The sequence below is a fragment of the Lagenorhynchus albirostris genome, chromosome 8, assembly GCF_949774975.1.
Source record: "Lagenorhynchus albirostris chromosome 8, mLagAlb1.1, whole genome shotgun sequence".
Taxonomy (NCBI): Eukaryota; Metazoa; Chordata; class Mammalia; order Artiodactyla; family Delphinidae; genus Lagenorhynchus; species Lagenorhynchus albirostris.
The window spans coordinates 90,133,701-90,150,779 of record NC_083102.1 but is presented as its reverse complement, the minus strand read 5'-3'; positions in this window follow the sequence as shown (position 1 = coordinate 90,150,779).

The window sequence follows — 17,079 nt, the reverse complement described above, 5'->3', positions numbered from 1 at the left end:
ATCTGCCAACATGAAGGAACTCAAGCAGCACAGCAAGCCTGAGCTTTTCTTGAGTGAGGAAAAAAACTCTTTGTGTAGGTGTGTGCTTGTTTAAACATATACACATATACCACAATGAAATCCAGCCAGTTAGGAGAGAAATTAAAATTTAAACTAAGAAAGTGAATAACTGTGGTAAAAAATTTATTCAACAAGTATTTATCAGTGCCAGACACTCTTCTAGTTGCTTTGAATCTATCAATGAACAAAGCAAATAGCCCAGTTTGGCAGTGTGAAACTTACATTCTAGAGAAATATAGCTGGTTTAAATATGTAACTTTACAAATACTAAGCAACTATGGAAATTATGGTTACAGAATAAAATGTGAATGTTATAAACAAAATAAAAATAATGTAACTAAAAAATTGTGAAGAGAAAGGTGACAGGAAGCACATGAGTACTAATTTTTCATGAACTGCCTACCTTTACTGTCTAAAATTGAAAAGCAGTTAAAAGTATTACGAGTAACAACTCTTAACTTCTGAGAGGTTTTCATAATTTCTCTTCTTAACCTAGAAAGAGCCTTTAGAAAGTAATGCCCACATGTTAAAGAAAAAAATTTTCTACTTCATTTTCTTTTGTTGTATCAAATTAAAATAAAATTAGAATATTTTAATTAAAAATATCATCCATTGTAGAGCTGTCAGGGTCTAACCAGAAACTACGTCAAGTATTTTCAATGAGGGAATTTGGTGCAGGGACTTGTTATACAGGGAATGGAAGAGCTAGGAAGCCATGTATGGCAATGAGGTGACACAGTGGTTAGTGCAAGAGCCAGAAGCCACTGAAGCCTGAGGCTGAAGGGACAAAGGGAGAAAGCAGTGTTACCTGAAACACAGGGGCCAGAAAAAAACACAACTGCTGTGAAGACTGTACCCCTGGCTCCTCCCTTTCTAGTGGTCTCCAGTCTCCAATTAATTGACCTCAGCTGGATGTCAGCTGTCACAGGAGCCAGGGAAATGCAGGGATCAACTCCCCCCACCCCTGCAGTGTTGATAGAGCAGAGGCAGGGTAAGGAATGCCCAGGCACACAGGCCTTGCTTTGAATATAGAGTATTGTATTGTCTTTATAAAAGTATTGCTACCGACCTATTAAGTATTGCCCAGATAGCTGGGCAAGCTGTTCACCTGGTGTTAATTATTTCTGTATAGACTGATATGAGTGACTCTTAAATTTTTATCCTTGTAATTTTTTTTGCATTGTTAGAGAATTGTTTAGTTGGATTTTTAAAAATTTGTCATCCTTATAGTCTGATGAACTGAACGATTAATGAACATAAGTTTAAAACTATGGTAAATTTAGGCAGATTTCTAGAATTATGAACACACAGTGTTCTTCAGTATTATCACCATATCACAATATGTATACTACTGCACTTGATAAGCTTTCTGATTCCACTCAACTAAGAAGTTTAAATTAAATCTGAGGTCCATTAATTATGCACTGTATTTTTGTAACAGCATTTCCCCTATTGGTAAATATTTCTGTATAAATTCTAAGAGGTAATAAAGTCACAATGCCATTATCACACCCGAGTCTCTTCAAAAAGTCAGAGTCAAGGGGAAAAAAGGGTAGGGAGACTTTTCTAGATTTATAAGACTAAAGAGCTATAGCAACTAAATGTAATACTTGCAGCGTCATTGGATCCAAACTCAGGGGGAAACAGCTATAAAAGATATTGAGGGGAACTTCCCTGGTGGTCCAGTGGTTAAGACTCCATGCTACCAGTACAGGGGGCCCGGGTTTGATCCCTGGTCAGGGAACTAGATCCCTCATGCCACAGCTAAAGATCCCGCATGGCGCAACTAAAGATCCCACATGCTGCAAGGAAGATCCCACACGTGGCAACAAAGATCCCACATGCTGCAACTAAGACCCAGAGCAGCCAATTAAATGATAAATAGATAAATAAAATATTTTTAAAAAGATACTGAGGAAATTTTAATATGGATTGGCTTCAAGATGATATAAGGGAATTATTTTCTTAAGTGTAATTATGGTATTTTGGTTAGGAGATGCATGCTGAGGTAGTTGGGGGTAGAATATCATGCTGTCAGCAAGATATTTTAAACAGGAAATATATAGCTAATAGGCATATAGACATATAGATAAGGCAGATGAGACGATTAATGAATCTAGGTGTGGTATACTATTGTCTCCTTCCAACTTTTCTGGTGTTTGAAATACTACATAATAAAAAATTGGATAGAAGTTCTAGAAAGACTCATTTGCAATAAAAATAAATGTACACAAAAGAAATTAAATATCTGCTGCTGTGGACTGAATGTTTGCATCATCTCAAAATTCATATGTTGGAGCCCTAAACCCCAATGTGATGGGGCCTTTGGAAGGTAATTAGGATTAGATGAGGTCATGAGGGTGGGACCCTCATGATGGGATTAGTGCCCTTATCAAAAGAGACAGCAGAGGGGCTTGCCTGTTGGCACAGTGGTGAAGAATCTGCCTGCCAATGCAGGGAACACGGGGTCGAGCCCTGGTCTGGGAAGATCCCACGTGCCATGGAGCAACTAGGCCTGTGAGCCACAACTACTGAGCCTGTGTGTCTGGAGCCTGTGCTCCGCAACAAGAGAGGCCACGACAGTGAGACCCGCGCACCGCGATGAAGAGTGGCCCCCACTCGCCGCAACTAGAGAAAGCCCTCACACAGAAACGAAGACCCAACACAGCCAAAAATAAAAATTAATTAATTAATTTTAAAAAAGAGACAGCAGAGAACTTGTTCTTTCTCTTTTCACATGCATACGCCAAGGAAAGACCATGTGAGCACACTGCAAGAAGGCAACCAGGAAGAGAGCACTCACCAGAACCCAACCAACCTGGCACCCTGATCTCAGAGTTTCAGCTTCCAGAACTGCGAGGAAATAAATTTCTGTTGTTTAAGCCACCCCATCTATGGTATTTTGCTATGGTGGTCCAAGATGACTAATACAGAGTTTGGTACCAAGAAGTGGGGTGTTGCTGTAACAAATACCTAAATATGTGGAAGTGGGTAATTGGAAGAGGCTGAGAGAGTTTTGAGGTACATGCTAGACGTACAGACATTAAGAGAAATGAAGAACGTTTTTGCAGGAACATGTTTACTGGAGGAAAGGCAGTCCTTATTATAAAGTGGTAAAGAACTTGGCTGCACTGTGTTTTAGTGTTTTGTGGAAGGTAGAACTTGCAAGTGACAAAATAGATATTTAGCTAAGGAGATTTCTAAGCAAACTGTTGAAGGGGCAGCTTCGTTCTTCCTGACTGCATACACTAAAATGCAAAAGGAGAGAGATGAATTGAAGAAGGAATTGTTAAGCAAAAAGGAGCCAGAACTTGAAGATTTGGAAAATCTTCAGCCTATCCAAACTGCAAAAAATGAAAAAGCTTGTTCTGAAGAGAACATTAAGGCTATGGCTGAACAACCATTTGATAAAGAGATTTACGGACTTAATCCATCTCAGCAGAAGCCAGGCAGAGAGATGGGATTATACAGCAGAGACACTGCCAGTTTGAACTAAAGGGGATAGAGAAGGTGGCAAGGAATGAAGGAAGGCTGTCGGCCTTCTTAGATTTCAAAGGATGGGACCATAGAGCTATATGGCTGAGAATATATGTGCTATCCTTCAAGAAAAGAGAAGAAGGACCCCTAAGGTGACTTCGGAGGCCATCAAGGCTGCTGCTCCCACCACAGGTCCAGAGCACACAGGCAAGGCTGAGCAAGGGGGCAAGGCTGCCTCCACCTTGGTTTCAAAGGGCAGGACTGCTGCTCAGGAGAGCTGCATGGACAGGGCCCTCACAGAGAGCTATGTGGGCAGGACTGCCCCGCTGAGCTGTGGGCCTGACACTGCCACCTCACTGAGCCTGGAGGGCAGAGCATCAAACCAAAGAAGGTGGTTCTCCAGCCTTAAGATCTAATGGAATTTGCCTTGTGGAGTTTTGGACATACTTGGAACCTGTCACCCCTTCCTTCTTAACTATTTCTCCCTTTTGGAATGGGAATGTCTATCCTATACCTGTCCCGCGATTTATTTTGGAAGCACTTCTTTGCTTTTACAGCTGGAGAGGAATTTTGCCTCGGGATGAATCCTACCTAGTTTCACCTATATATGATTTAGATGATACTTAGATGAGACTCTGGACTATAGACCAGACCTGATGCTGAAATGAGTTGAGAAGTGCACTGAACTTCTCATTGAAAGGCTAGAGAGTGATATAATCTTACTTCATCAGGAAAAAAAGACTCCAGGTGGTAGGGTAGAGTCTGAGCTTTCCAATTGGTTGTTGGGGGAGGGAAAGTGTCCGTCTTTACCCTACTTTAGCTATCCCATTTATTGTGAATATTTGTTTCTCTCTTGCAACAAAAGGCAATAAAAATGATGGCCTGGTCCACCTGTGTTCTTGCCTCGGGTACCAGAGGAGTTCAGAATGAATCCTGTCTGCCCAGTGTCCAGTGCAGAACATTTCTTTGGCCTCTTCATATTGCCCCAGGGGTTAGCTGAGCTGCTTGGAACCTGTCACTAGGTGTCTTCTTCAGTCATCTCCCAGGTGCTAAATCACACCATCAACATCCGCTCACCTCCCAGTATGTTAACACGTGGACTCTGGAATTTATTTCCTGAGCAGCCTTAGGCAATTCCCTTAAGCTTTCCTTGTCTCAGTTTCCACAGTCTGCAAAATGGGAACAGCTGTTTCCACCTTTTAGTTTTGTTTTCGAGGTTAAATTAGCCAATGAATTTAAATAGATTAGCATCACATCTAATACCATGCCTGACAAATAATAAGCACGTAATGAATGTCAGCCATCTTCATCTTCATCACCACCTTTGCCAGGTAGATAAAAATCCTAGACTGAAAGCTCTTTCAGAGATGATGTCCACTAGGTGGCACTAGCCGCAGGTAAATAAAATCTCCCACATATATACTGTCTTCATCAAAAGTTTGGAAGTCCTACGAAGAGCCAGAAATAAAACTGTCATGGTAATAAGGCAATGTGTATATGTAGATATAAACATATTGTGGCCCCAAAACCAAGCAGTTGATCCATAATAATTACTAAAGCAGTTGTCCCAAATAGTTACAAGTCAAACATGTTCTGGTTTTTGATTCTCAGACTCCCGGAGATTCTGACACGGGATTAGCAGAGGAACAGAGAAACCTTCCTATTCTGTATCCTGGAGCGCTGGTGTGTTACTTGGTCAGTTTGGCTAGCACCTGGGGCTTTTGTTTTGCAGAAATCTGTTTCTCCAGCTTTTGTTAGGCTGAGTAGGGTGTGGTTTGGAGAAAGACCCTGCTGTAGGCCGGATGTTTTTGTGTGCCTGGGGAGGAAACGTTTGTAGGGAACAGACCTCTGACAAAGGCACAAAAACTTGGTTGGAAGTGTGAAAGAGTTCAGATGGAGGTTTTAGCGAGTTTTTCTATGTGATAAGGAATATCATCAGTGCTTTTGCAATTAGATGTGCTTTTCTGACATCTGTGAATATGATCTCAAGGTAGAACAAGAACAAAATGGGCTGGACATTTGAGTTACAAAACTTTCTTACTTTTCTTTCTTATTCCTTTCTGTTATCCCTAAGCCTCAAATGAAATCTTGTTTAAAATATCTTTGTTATATCTTAGGGAATTAAGAGAGAGGTTTGTGTCCATCTTTGGGCTGAATTATTATCCCAGTCGGAACTGAGTTACGGAAGTAAGGTGATAAAGATTGTGATATATGAAAGCCCTCAGTGGGAATCCTCATTAATACTTAGAGAAACCGGAGAAAAGCCCGGAATCCCTGTACTTTCTTAGGATGGAATGTTTTGTTGTTTGGGGATCAGGGAGCAGGGCAATCCCAGAAGACTGGCCATGGTAATATACTAAACCAGCTGAAGATCTAGGGGCTGTAGGCGGATCCAGAACAGGTGGAGCTGACAAAGCGTAACTGGGTAAAAGTTAAGAGAAGACGTAAACAAATGGGGAACAGAATTAAATTGGTGAAGAGGAGAAATTGCAAAAAGCAGTTTGGGAAGTCAATTTTCTGAACTTTCTGTTTAGAAAGAAAATAGTTGCCACTCCTTCAGCTTCCTGAACCCCACTTCCAACTCATCTTTACCTCCTTTCTACCCAGGAGGAAAGGGAATTCTTTGTATGTTAAATCTTCTCTTGTCCACACACCATCAGTTAAGTGTTCCCTTTCATACAGCTTCAATTCTTCTTTCATTACTGGCTCTATTCTCTAGACATATTAAAAAAAAAATGTTCAAGTCTCTACCTGTTGAAACAAAACAAAACTCTCTCTTCATTTAGCACCTTGTAGTTGCTGTCCTCTTCTTTCTTCCCTTTGCTGCGAAACTTCTAGAAAGAACAGTCTCTCTGGCTCCACTTCCTCTCTTCTCTCTCTATTCCCTCCCTGCAGTCGGGCCATTTTGCTAACACCCAACTGCAAATGCCCGCACGCAGGTTACCAGTGAAATTCCTCATGTCAAAATCATCGGGTGAGGACTTCCCTGGTGGTCCAGTGGTTAAGACTCTGTGCTCCCAATGCAGGGGACCCGGGTTCAGTCCTTGGTCAGGGAACTAGATCCCACATGGCGCAACTAAAGGAGCCCGCATGCTGCAACAAAGATCCCTCATGCTGCGACTGAGACCCGGCACAGCCAAATAATTACATAAAATAAAACAAAATAAAATCATTGGGTGGTTTTCAGCACTGATCTAGTGAAGCTGGCTGCAATGTTTGCAGCAGTTAACATTTATCTAATAATTATTGAGCACCTGCTATACGTTTGACACTGTTCCAAGCACTGTGACGTATAGCTAGATGAGACCCTGTCTCAAGGGTGTAGCCATGTTATAACATCCACCAGAGTTATCTGGCCCAGGGTCTGGTGGTGGTGAGCCCCACTACTTGGATTGGTGGGATAGCAAACTCTTATAAAGGTGCCAACCTTTGACTCACTTCTCTTCTTTACCTCTCAATCTGAATATCAGACTGCTTGCTCAAATGTTATTTTCATCATATTATTAACAACCCTCCTATCAACACAGTATCTTAAAATTGCTGAAAATGTGATACCTTAGGAAGAAATGACCACTCCTTATGCTCCCAACCCACACCCCCTCCCCCAACAAAGATTTCTTTATATCCCCTTGTAACTTGCTTTCTAGTTGGGTAAAACTCACAGTATACATGTAAACAAACAATAATTTCAGAGAACTGTAAATACTATGAAGGAAATAGAGCAGGGCAATGTGATATATAAAGCACTACTGTGGTCTGAATGTTCGTGTGTGTCGTCATCCATGTGTGTCCTCCTCCCCCCCACAACCCGCCATCAAATTCCCGTGTTAAAATCCTTATCCCCAAGGTGATATTATTAGGAGGTGGGACCTTTGGGACGTAATTAGGTCTTAGGGTGGTACCCTTGTGAATAGAATTAGTGCCCTTATAAAAGACTTCCCTTGCCCCTTCCTCCATGTAATGACACAGTGAAAAGGCACCTTCTGTGAACCGGGAAGTGAGCCCTCACCAGACAGTGAATCTGCCAGAGACATGATCTTTGACTTCCCAGCTTCCAAAACTGTGAGAAATGAATGTGTGTTGTTTATAAGTCACAGAGTTTATGGCATTTTTGTTATAGCAGCCCAAACACTAAGACAAGCACCTATGGCACTGGGAGAACTGCTTTACACAGTGTGGTCACAGAAGGCCTCTTTGAGAAGATGCCATTTAAGTTGAAACTTAAAAGATGAAAAAGAGTTAACCTTTAGAAGAAGCTGGGGGAAAGCCTCCAGGCAGAGGGAAGAGTAAGTGCAAAGGCACCGAAGAACTTGGAATGTTGAAGGACTAAAAGGAGAGCCATGTACCTAGAGCTTTGTGATATGACAGTGGCTAGAGAGGAGGTTGGAAGAGGTGGGCCTTGTTTTATCAGAAGGGAGATGTCACTGGAGCATGTTTAAGTGCTAACAGAATCAATTCAGTATAGAGAGGAATTGAGGTGCAGAAGGGGTGGGGATCCATCACGCAAGTGGAGGGGTTTGCTTTGATAAGAGCAGAAATGCAGACATTTTAAAGCTTTTTTCCCTTAATTTTAACAGTCACTCTTGATTCTCCCCCTTCCTCTCTGATTCTTCTGTCTCCTTTCCAGACCCCCCTGTAATTTTCGTCATCAGCAAGGTTCTGTCCACAACTGTCTCCCAGTCATCCTTTCTACATCTTCCTTAGACATTCTCATGCCCAGCCACACCAGCCTAGACCACTCTCGTGGACTTCACACTCTCATATCCAACTGCAGGTGTATATATTTTAATTTCCCAAATTATAGATGTAGCCCAGACCTGTCCTCCGACCTTCTGATTCAGCTGCTTATTTGACACTTGCACTTGGATAGAGGCATTTTTGATTTAATGTGTCCAGAAATGGGATTCTTGAATGTGTGGTATTCTTCTCCACACACAAAACACAGCACTAAACAGGGGGGAGGGGGTGTGGAGGGTGGTGGATGCTCACAGATGGCCCACGTTCTACCTCTCCTCCTAACCTCCACCCCCAATCTTTGCTACAGATTTTTGAAGTGTTTTCATTCTTATGTAAGATATCATAGTAAGCTTTACTAGACTCACCGGTACTTCTAGCCCTCCTTCCTTTCCTAGAGATCTTATTTATTTATATAAGAGGATTATATTTATCCACCTCCTTGAAGGTAGAATTAGCTTTGGCTCTTACATTGGCCACTGAAATATGAGTGAAGATTACACGTATTGCTTCCATGTGGAAATATTTAAGATTAGGTGTACAATTCTCCTTGCTGTGTTTTTTTTTCCTTCTTTGTTTTCAGGTTATCATTTGTTGAGGTAAAGATGCCTAAGATCAAAGCAGCCTGGAATGCTGAGCCATCTCGTGGATGAATATTGCCCAGAGGGTCCATTTGGACATCCAGCAAACTGAACAAGAAGGAAAAAGAACAAAAAAGAAAAAAGTTTGTTATATAAGTTCCTGAAGTTTTGCCTTTTTTCTTTTCTTTTTTTTTTTTTAGTTATCAGGTGTGTGTGCGTGTGTGTATCTTAGGTTACTACGTATAAACAGACATATCCTGACTGATATAAAAAAATGCTATGCAAATTCACTATTTAAGACAAATCTCTTCCAGTCACTACTTCCAACCAGCTGGCCACCCCTAAGCCTTTTCTAATTAGAAATTCAGGAGCTGCCACTGCCCCCAAACTGTCCATCTTCAACTCTCCCCAATTTGTTATCATCACCATCTACTTAGTGGCTCAATCCAAAATCCAAAAACAGGTCATCTTAATTCCTCCCTCTTCCTCGCTCCCACAGTTGGGTCACCAGATTTTTGTATGTCTGTCTCAGATTTGTCCTAGACATCTGCAGTAGCTTTCTCCCTGTTCCTGCGTCCAGTCTTAGAGTATATATAATACGTTCAGAATCAGAAGTGAATAAAGGGTCTACAGAACTTCTTCCTCCCACCCACTCCCACTTCCTCTTCCTGTGGGCAGCCGAGATGACCAGATCATGGGTATTCCTAGAGAGATACTCTCCGCACAGGGAAACAAACAAGTCTCCCGGAGCAGTCTTCTGAAAACACAAAACTGGCCATATCTTTCCCAGTTTAAAGCCTGTCGGTGCCTTCCAGGTACAAACTCTCAAGTGTTTAGGACCCTGCGTCCGCAGCCTCCTCCAACCTGCTGATCTTCTTTTTGTCTCAAATGACCACTTCCCAGCTGAGATCAATCCTGCCTTGGGACAATTTTCCCCCAGGTCTGTGCTTGCTAATTCCTTCCTGAAGCATCCCCTCCTCGGAGAGACACACAGCATTCCCACCCAGTCGTCCTCCGTGACAAAAGGCCCTTGATCACCTCCAAGCCTCTACCACAAGTAGAGTAGTCAACCTGTATTTTCTGGGATGTTGGCTTGTTTACCGACCATCTCCCACATTAGACTCTTAAGTCCCAGGAGAATAGAGATGGGCTCTGTTTTGTTGACCGCTGACTGTATACCCAGCTTCTAGTTACGTGCCTGTCACAGGAAAGGCACCTGATGAACAAGGAGCTGATGGAAAATCTAGTGCCCTGAAGAAAATAAAGGTAGATGAAACTAAAAAGAGAAAGCAGCCTCAGCTCTTCTAAGCAGGCAGATCTGGCCTCCATGTTGCTTCTCCTGAGTGTAGGTCTTTATCCTGAGCGTCCTCACACCACGTGGCCGGCTGTGTCTCTGGTTAGGCAAACCACCCAGTGCGGAGGAGAGGCGGTGAGGACGGAGGAGAGCAGGCTTCACCCCCGCAGCTTGGAAGCCTTCGGTTCATTGGGAGGAGGTCACAGCAAGCACAGAGGACTTGTTTGCCAGGCCTCGTATTTTGTCACAGACATTTAATAACTGGTTAGAACAGAAATATGAAGCAATCACTTCCTCCTTTGGTTTGGGGCCCGCAAGTTCTGCTTTTTAAACAAGGAGGTAAAACCAGAAAAGACAGCGAGTCCCGCATAGAAACAGCAACATGTTTATAAGGGAACATGGACTCCACAATATCAAATCAGTATCTACTTCTGCCTTACATGTTTTATATAGTACATATCTTCCTAATCGTAAACGTAATGCCTCATATCATTAGAGATAATAGAATACTGGAATTGTCTTAAAAGAATAAACTAAGGAAATAAAAATTACATCCATAGAACAAGCTTTTTATTTCTAAATCACAAAAGCTAATTTATCACCTGTTACTCCATCCTTGGAAACCAAACAACAAAAGCTTCATTCATCTCTACTTTAATTTTACCTTCTGAATTGATTTCTAGGTTTCCAGGTCAGCTGATTGGATTAGCTAGATAATGTAACCCAGCCATTTTGTCTTTATCTCTTACCAGAGTAGAGGATAAAATCCACCCTCCTTAATGTACAAGGCCCACCAGGGTAGGGATCTTTGTTTTATTCCTGGATGTACAGGAATATGTTGTATTCCTTAATGTACAAGTGTACATTCCTTAATGTACAAGTGTACAAGGCCCCTTGTAATCTGGTCCCAGCCCACCTGCCAGCCTTATTTCTCACTGCTTCCTTCCCTTACCCACTTGATGGGGAGCTTACCGGAGAAAAGTCACGGGTGCACAAGTGTGTTCCACTGGTCCAGACCGCTTCTATTCACCTGAATACTTCTGTGCCAGGGACTAGAAGGATGCCCAGGGCTCCTTTTGTATACGGTATAAGCTTGGGGGAATGGGTTAAAGGATCCTGATATGCTACACTCACCACCAGTTAATGAGCTACACTCACCACCAAGTGAATTCACCTGGAAGGAGTAGGGTTGACTAATTAACACGCAGAGATCAGGACCCATCCTCAGGTGTATAGCAATGCCACCTAGTTCACAGGTGCCTTGAGGGGTGCAGCAATGAACTGAATGTGTCCCTCCCCCAAATTCAGATGTTGAAAACCATAATCCCAAAGTGATGGTATCTGAAGGGTGGGGCCTTTGGGAGGTAATTAGGTCAAGGGAGTAGAGCCCTTACAACGGGATTAGTGCCTTCCAAGTAGAGAGCTAGCTATGTGGGGATTCAGCAGGAAGAAAACCCTCTGAGTGCCTTCTATAAACCAGAAGGGGGCATTCGTTGACCGTGTTGGCACACTGATCTCAGACTTTTAGCCTCCCGAACTATGAGAAATAAATAGAAGTAAATGTTTTTTTGTTTAAGCCACCTCTTCTTAGCAGCCTGAACTGACTAGGACAAGAGCCATACCTGGTCTCCATCCTTAAGAGTCTCCACCAACTTGTAGCACTGGTTGGTCAAGGACCTGTATCATTCTTTTACATCCAAAGGGTGATCTTTAGATGCTCCTGCTGTGTGGCCTAGAGCTCCTCCATGACTGGGATAGTAATGAGTAAAAATGGAGAAAATTGGGGACTTCCTTGGTGGCGCAGTGGTTAAGAATCCGCCTGCCAATGCAGGGGACAAGGGTTCGAGCCCTGGTCTGGGAAGATCCCACATGTCACGGAGCAACTAAGCCCGTGGGCCACAACTACTGAGCCTGTGCTCTAGAGCCCATGAGCCACAACTACTGAGCCCACGTGCCACAACTACTGAAGCCTGTGCGCCTAGAGCCTGTGCTCCGCAACAAGGGAAGCCACCACAATGAGAAGCCTGTGCACTGCAACAAAGAGTAGCCCCCGCTCACCACAACAAGAGAAAGACTGCACGCAGCAACGCAGACCCAATGCAGCCAAAAATAAATAAATAAATTTTTTTTTAAATGGAGAAAATTGCAACCACGTTCTAAAATGGAATATTAGGTGGTCAACTTATCCTGGCCACAGGAAGCGTAATATCAGAGGTGTTCCTTCAACTCAGAATGTCTTTGTTCAGTCTTAATGAGTCTGGGAGTGGTGTGATATGGAGAGGTGTATCTGCACTTGGCATGCTTTTTAAAAAGGGCCCTCAGGAGTCTTGTGGTGATGGTATAGCCATGCATCTTTTTTTTTTTTTTTTTTTGCGGTACGCGGGCCTCTTACTGCTATGGCCTCTCCCGTTGCGGAGCACAGGCTCCGGACGCACAGGCCCAGCGGCCATGGCTCATGGGCCCAGCCGCTCTGCAGCATGTGGGATCTTCCTGGACCAGGGCACGAACCCGTGTCCCCTGCATCGGCAGGTGGACTCTCAACCACTGCGCCACCAGGGAAGCCCTAGCTATGCATCTTGATTGTGATGGTGTTTACATGAAGCTATACTTGGGATAAAATTGCATAGAACATACACACACACACACACACACACACACACACACACACACACACGCAAATGAGTGGTGACATGTGAATAAGCTCTATGGTTTGTACCAATGCCAATTTCCTGGGTTCTGAATTGTTCTGTAGTTGTGTAAGATGCTGACATTGGGGAAGGCTGGGCGAAGGGTACATGGGAACCTTGCTGTACATTTTGTGAATCTATGATCATTTCAAAATAAAATGGTTTTTTGTTTTTTTAAGTGTAATGGGGAGGGATTCAGAATACTGGAGCACTTGGTCGAAAACAGTGCACTGGGGCAGGATCTTATACAAAACAGTTCCCCTGTGTCTAGGCCCAAAGATATTCCTAAAGAAAGGGATGAAGTGGGCTACCTCAGCAGATTCAAAATCAGTGTAGAGTCTAGAAGAGCCTTCAGCTCCTTAGAGCTCTGTGAGTATCCTAGCAAATCCCCAGCTGTTTTTCTGGAGACGAGTAGGGAGAGCAGGCAGATAGGCAGTTGTGTAGGCCATAGGAAAAGGCTGGAAAGCCCAGGGAACTCTGAATGTCTTGAATACTCAGATGACTGCTATGCTCAAACCATGGCGGCCTTATTTAGCATCACTGCATCGTGATTCAGTCTTCCAACAGTATTAAGCACCTTCTGTGGGCCTGGCACTCTTCACTCCTCTAGTGCTTGGAATCTGTCCAGGAATAAAACAAAGATCCCTACCCTGGTGGAGCTTATGTTCTAGCATAAGGGAGGAAGTAGGGAGAGGAGATAAATTGCATTAGGTGGACTGATAACTATTATGGAGGAAAAAAATATAGCCAGGTAAGGGGGACCAAGAACTCAGGGGTTGGTGTGATGTGTGGGAGAGGGAGCGCTGCTAAATTCTCTGAGTTCTCAAATGATATGATTGTATTGAAGTCAATCCTTTATTTGAATTTTCTTTTTTCACTACTAAATTCTCTCCCTCATCTTTCCTTTCTACTTTTCCCTGATGTCCTGTCTCTTCTTCTCTCCACCTTTTATCTTAACCTTCCTTTTCTTTCTCTTTCTTCAGTTAATTTCCCCTTTCTTATTTCTCTCCCTTCCCTGATGCCATTTTCCTCATCGTGGCTCTTTTTCTTTCTCTTTCCCCTCTTTGGCCCTCTTTTCCTTCCCCCTCATCACTTTTATTTTTCTCTCTCTCCCATTCCTTCTGGCTATTTGTCTTTATTTGGCTTTTTTATGGAACCGAAGTTTGTATGATTAAAATTCATGTGGTTTTTGTTATATTGTTTACATGATAAGGGCTTTCTATTCTAAATGAAACCAAACTTTCTTCAGGAACCCAGCCTGATGCAAATTGAAAAGAGCCATAATTTACTGACTCTCATCTCCTCTGTTCATACAGGCCTAAGCCCCAAATAAAAGACCCCTCAAATATTTCTGGAAGTTCCAATGAGGACCTGAAATGTGTTCATGAGCAAGTCAGTCCTACCAAGGACTGCTATCTTCCGTGCATTCTTGCAGGAGAAGACCTGACGTGTCTCCAAGAGCTGTAGGTGTGCCTGGAGACCAGGGCAGAATACCTTCCTCTGCCTTGGAAATTATATTGTTATAATGGTCGTCAAGAGCATTTCATGGGCCCTATCCTTTTATAGGGGTTTCAGTAAAGCAGCTCTTTTGGATTATATTTTTGCAGCTTCATTTCTTCATAGGACCCAAACATGTGTTCATGGATCTGTCTCTAGAACATACCCCAGAATGACAGACACTATATTACACCAGTCACCCTGTCCACCAACAACTCAGCCTTGTTACTGGGTCAGCTCTTTAAGTCTGCTCCTTCTTGCTTTGGAATAAATGTCTCTATCCCAAGAAGCTCCTCAGTCATTACACAGACTTCTCTTTAACCTGGCCCATCAGTGGCAGTGCATGCACACATCTCAGTTCCAACTAAACACAACTTGACCTCAACCTGGGAGTCCCACCATGTAAGTTTATGAAGCACATGAGTTGAAATCTATATTTCTCTCTAATTAAAAAAAAAAACAAACACAAAAATCATGTTGCTTTCATATTTTGTATCATCTAATAAGGCATAATCATGATTAATTTTGTGAGTTTCAGCATATATATCATTTAATTTTTTAAATTTAATTTTTTCAGGGTCATCGGTCCTTTCCTGATGAAAATTTTTGCTAATTCTAGAAAATATATTAAGAATAATAATTGTTACAAATTGATAGGCTCTTCTAAAATGTAAATGGGAATGCAGAGGGCTAAGCATAAATATAGTAGGAAAAGAACAAACTGGAAGAATTACACTTCCAAATATCTAGAGTTACCAAAAACTATAGTAATTAAGACAGTAAAGTATTGGTACAAGGGCAGAAAATTAGACCAATGGAACAGAGAGTCTAGAAACAGACACAAGCATATAGAGTTAGCTGATTTATGATAAAGGTTACATTGCATCAAAGAAGGGGAAAGGATGGTATTTTTCTCTTTATCTTAATATTTATTTATTTATTTATTTCGGCTGTACTGGGTCTTAGTTGCAGCACGCAGGATCTTTTAGTTGCAGCCTGCAGACTTCTTAGTTGCAGCATGCATGCAGGATCTAGTTCCCTGACCAGGGATCGAACCTGGGCCCCCAGCACTGGGAGCTTGGAGTCTTACCCACTGGACCACCAGATATGGTATTTTCAATGAAAGTTGCTGGGTCAATGGGATATTCGTTTGGGAACAAAAAAATGTATCTTTACTCCTTGCGTCACAGCATATATAAAAATTGACTTCAAATATACTGTATATCTAAATGTGAGAATTAAAGTTTTTAGAAGAAAACACAGGAAAATATCTTCGTTATCTTGGGGAGGCACAATTTCTTAAACTAGACACCAAAAAAAAAAAAAGTCTAACCATTAAGGTAAAAGGTGATAAATGGAACTACAAGAACTACATTGAAATTAAGAACTGCTCTCGATCAAAAGTCATCACGATTAAGGGTGAAAAGGCAATCCACAGAATAAGATATTTACAGTACATTTTTCAAAAAGGATTTGTATCCTTACTACATAAACTCTTACAAGGCAATTAGAAAAAGGCAGATGGCCAGAAAAGAAAAATAGGCAAATGATTTGGGCCCATGACTCACTAAAGAGGATATTTAAATGTTAAATGATAATAAACATCTGAGATGTTCAACTTCTTTAGTCATCAGAGAAATGCAAATTAAAACCATAGTATGATACTACTACACACCCACAAGAACAGCTTAGATGAAAAAGATACACAAACCAAGTGTTGACAAAAATGTGTAGCAACTAGAACTCTAACTCACAACTGATAGAAGTATGAGTTGGTACAATCGCTTTGGAAAAAATTCTGCCGTAGATGCTAGTTATCTACTGCAGTGTCTACTGAAACAGAACATATGTATATGACCCAGCAACTCTGCTCTTAGGTATATACTTCACAGAATTGTGCGCATATGTTTACCAAATTAATAAATAAATAACAAGAATGTTCATAGCAGCACTATTCATGAAAGCCGAAAACTGGAAACAACCCAAATATCCATAAACAGTAGGATGGATAAATAACTGGTGGTAAATTCAGACAATGGAATACCATATAACAGTGAGAATTAATGAATGATTGCAATATGCAATAACATGGATGAATCTTACATTTGTAATACTGAGTGAAAGGAGACAGACACAAAAGAGAAAGGGAAAAAAGAGAAATAATCTTCCTACTTTGATAGAAATCTTTCCATTTTGATTCCATTTATATAAAGTTCAAAGAACAAGTGTTAGAAATCAGCACAGTAATTATCCATTGGGGCAATTACTGGAAGGGAGCATGAGAGGGCGTCTGGGATGCTGGTTATTTCCTGCTTGTTGATCTGGGTGCTGGCTACACTGGTGTGCTTGTTTTGTGAAAATTCTTCATGCAGTACACTATACTTTGTATCATTTTGATGTGTATGTTGTACCAGAAAGAAAAGTTTGCTTAAAATAATGAAAATCGTTGCACAAAATAAGCTGGAAATATTTGGGTAAAATTACAAGATTGAATGGAGGGCTTCCCTGGTGGCGCAGTGGTTGAGAGTCCGCCTGCCGGTGCGGGGGACACGGGTTCGTGTCCCGGTCCGGGAAGATCCCACATGCCGCAGAGCGGCTGGGCCCGTGAGCCATGGCCGCTGAGCCTGTGCGTCCGGAGCCTGTGCTCCGCAACGGGAGAGGCCACAACAGTGAGAGGCCCGCGTACCGCAAAAAAAAAAAAAAAAAAAAAAAAAGATTGAATGGAGATATTTGTGGGTAACATTGTTTA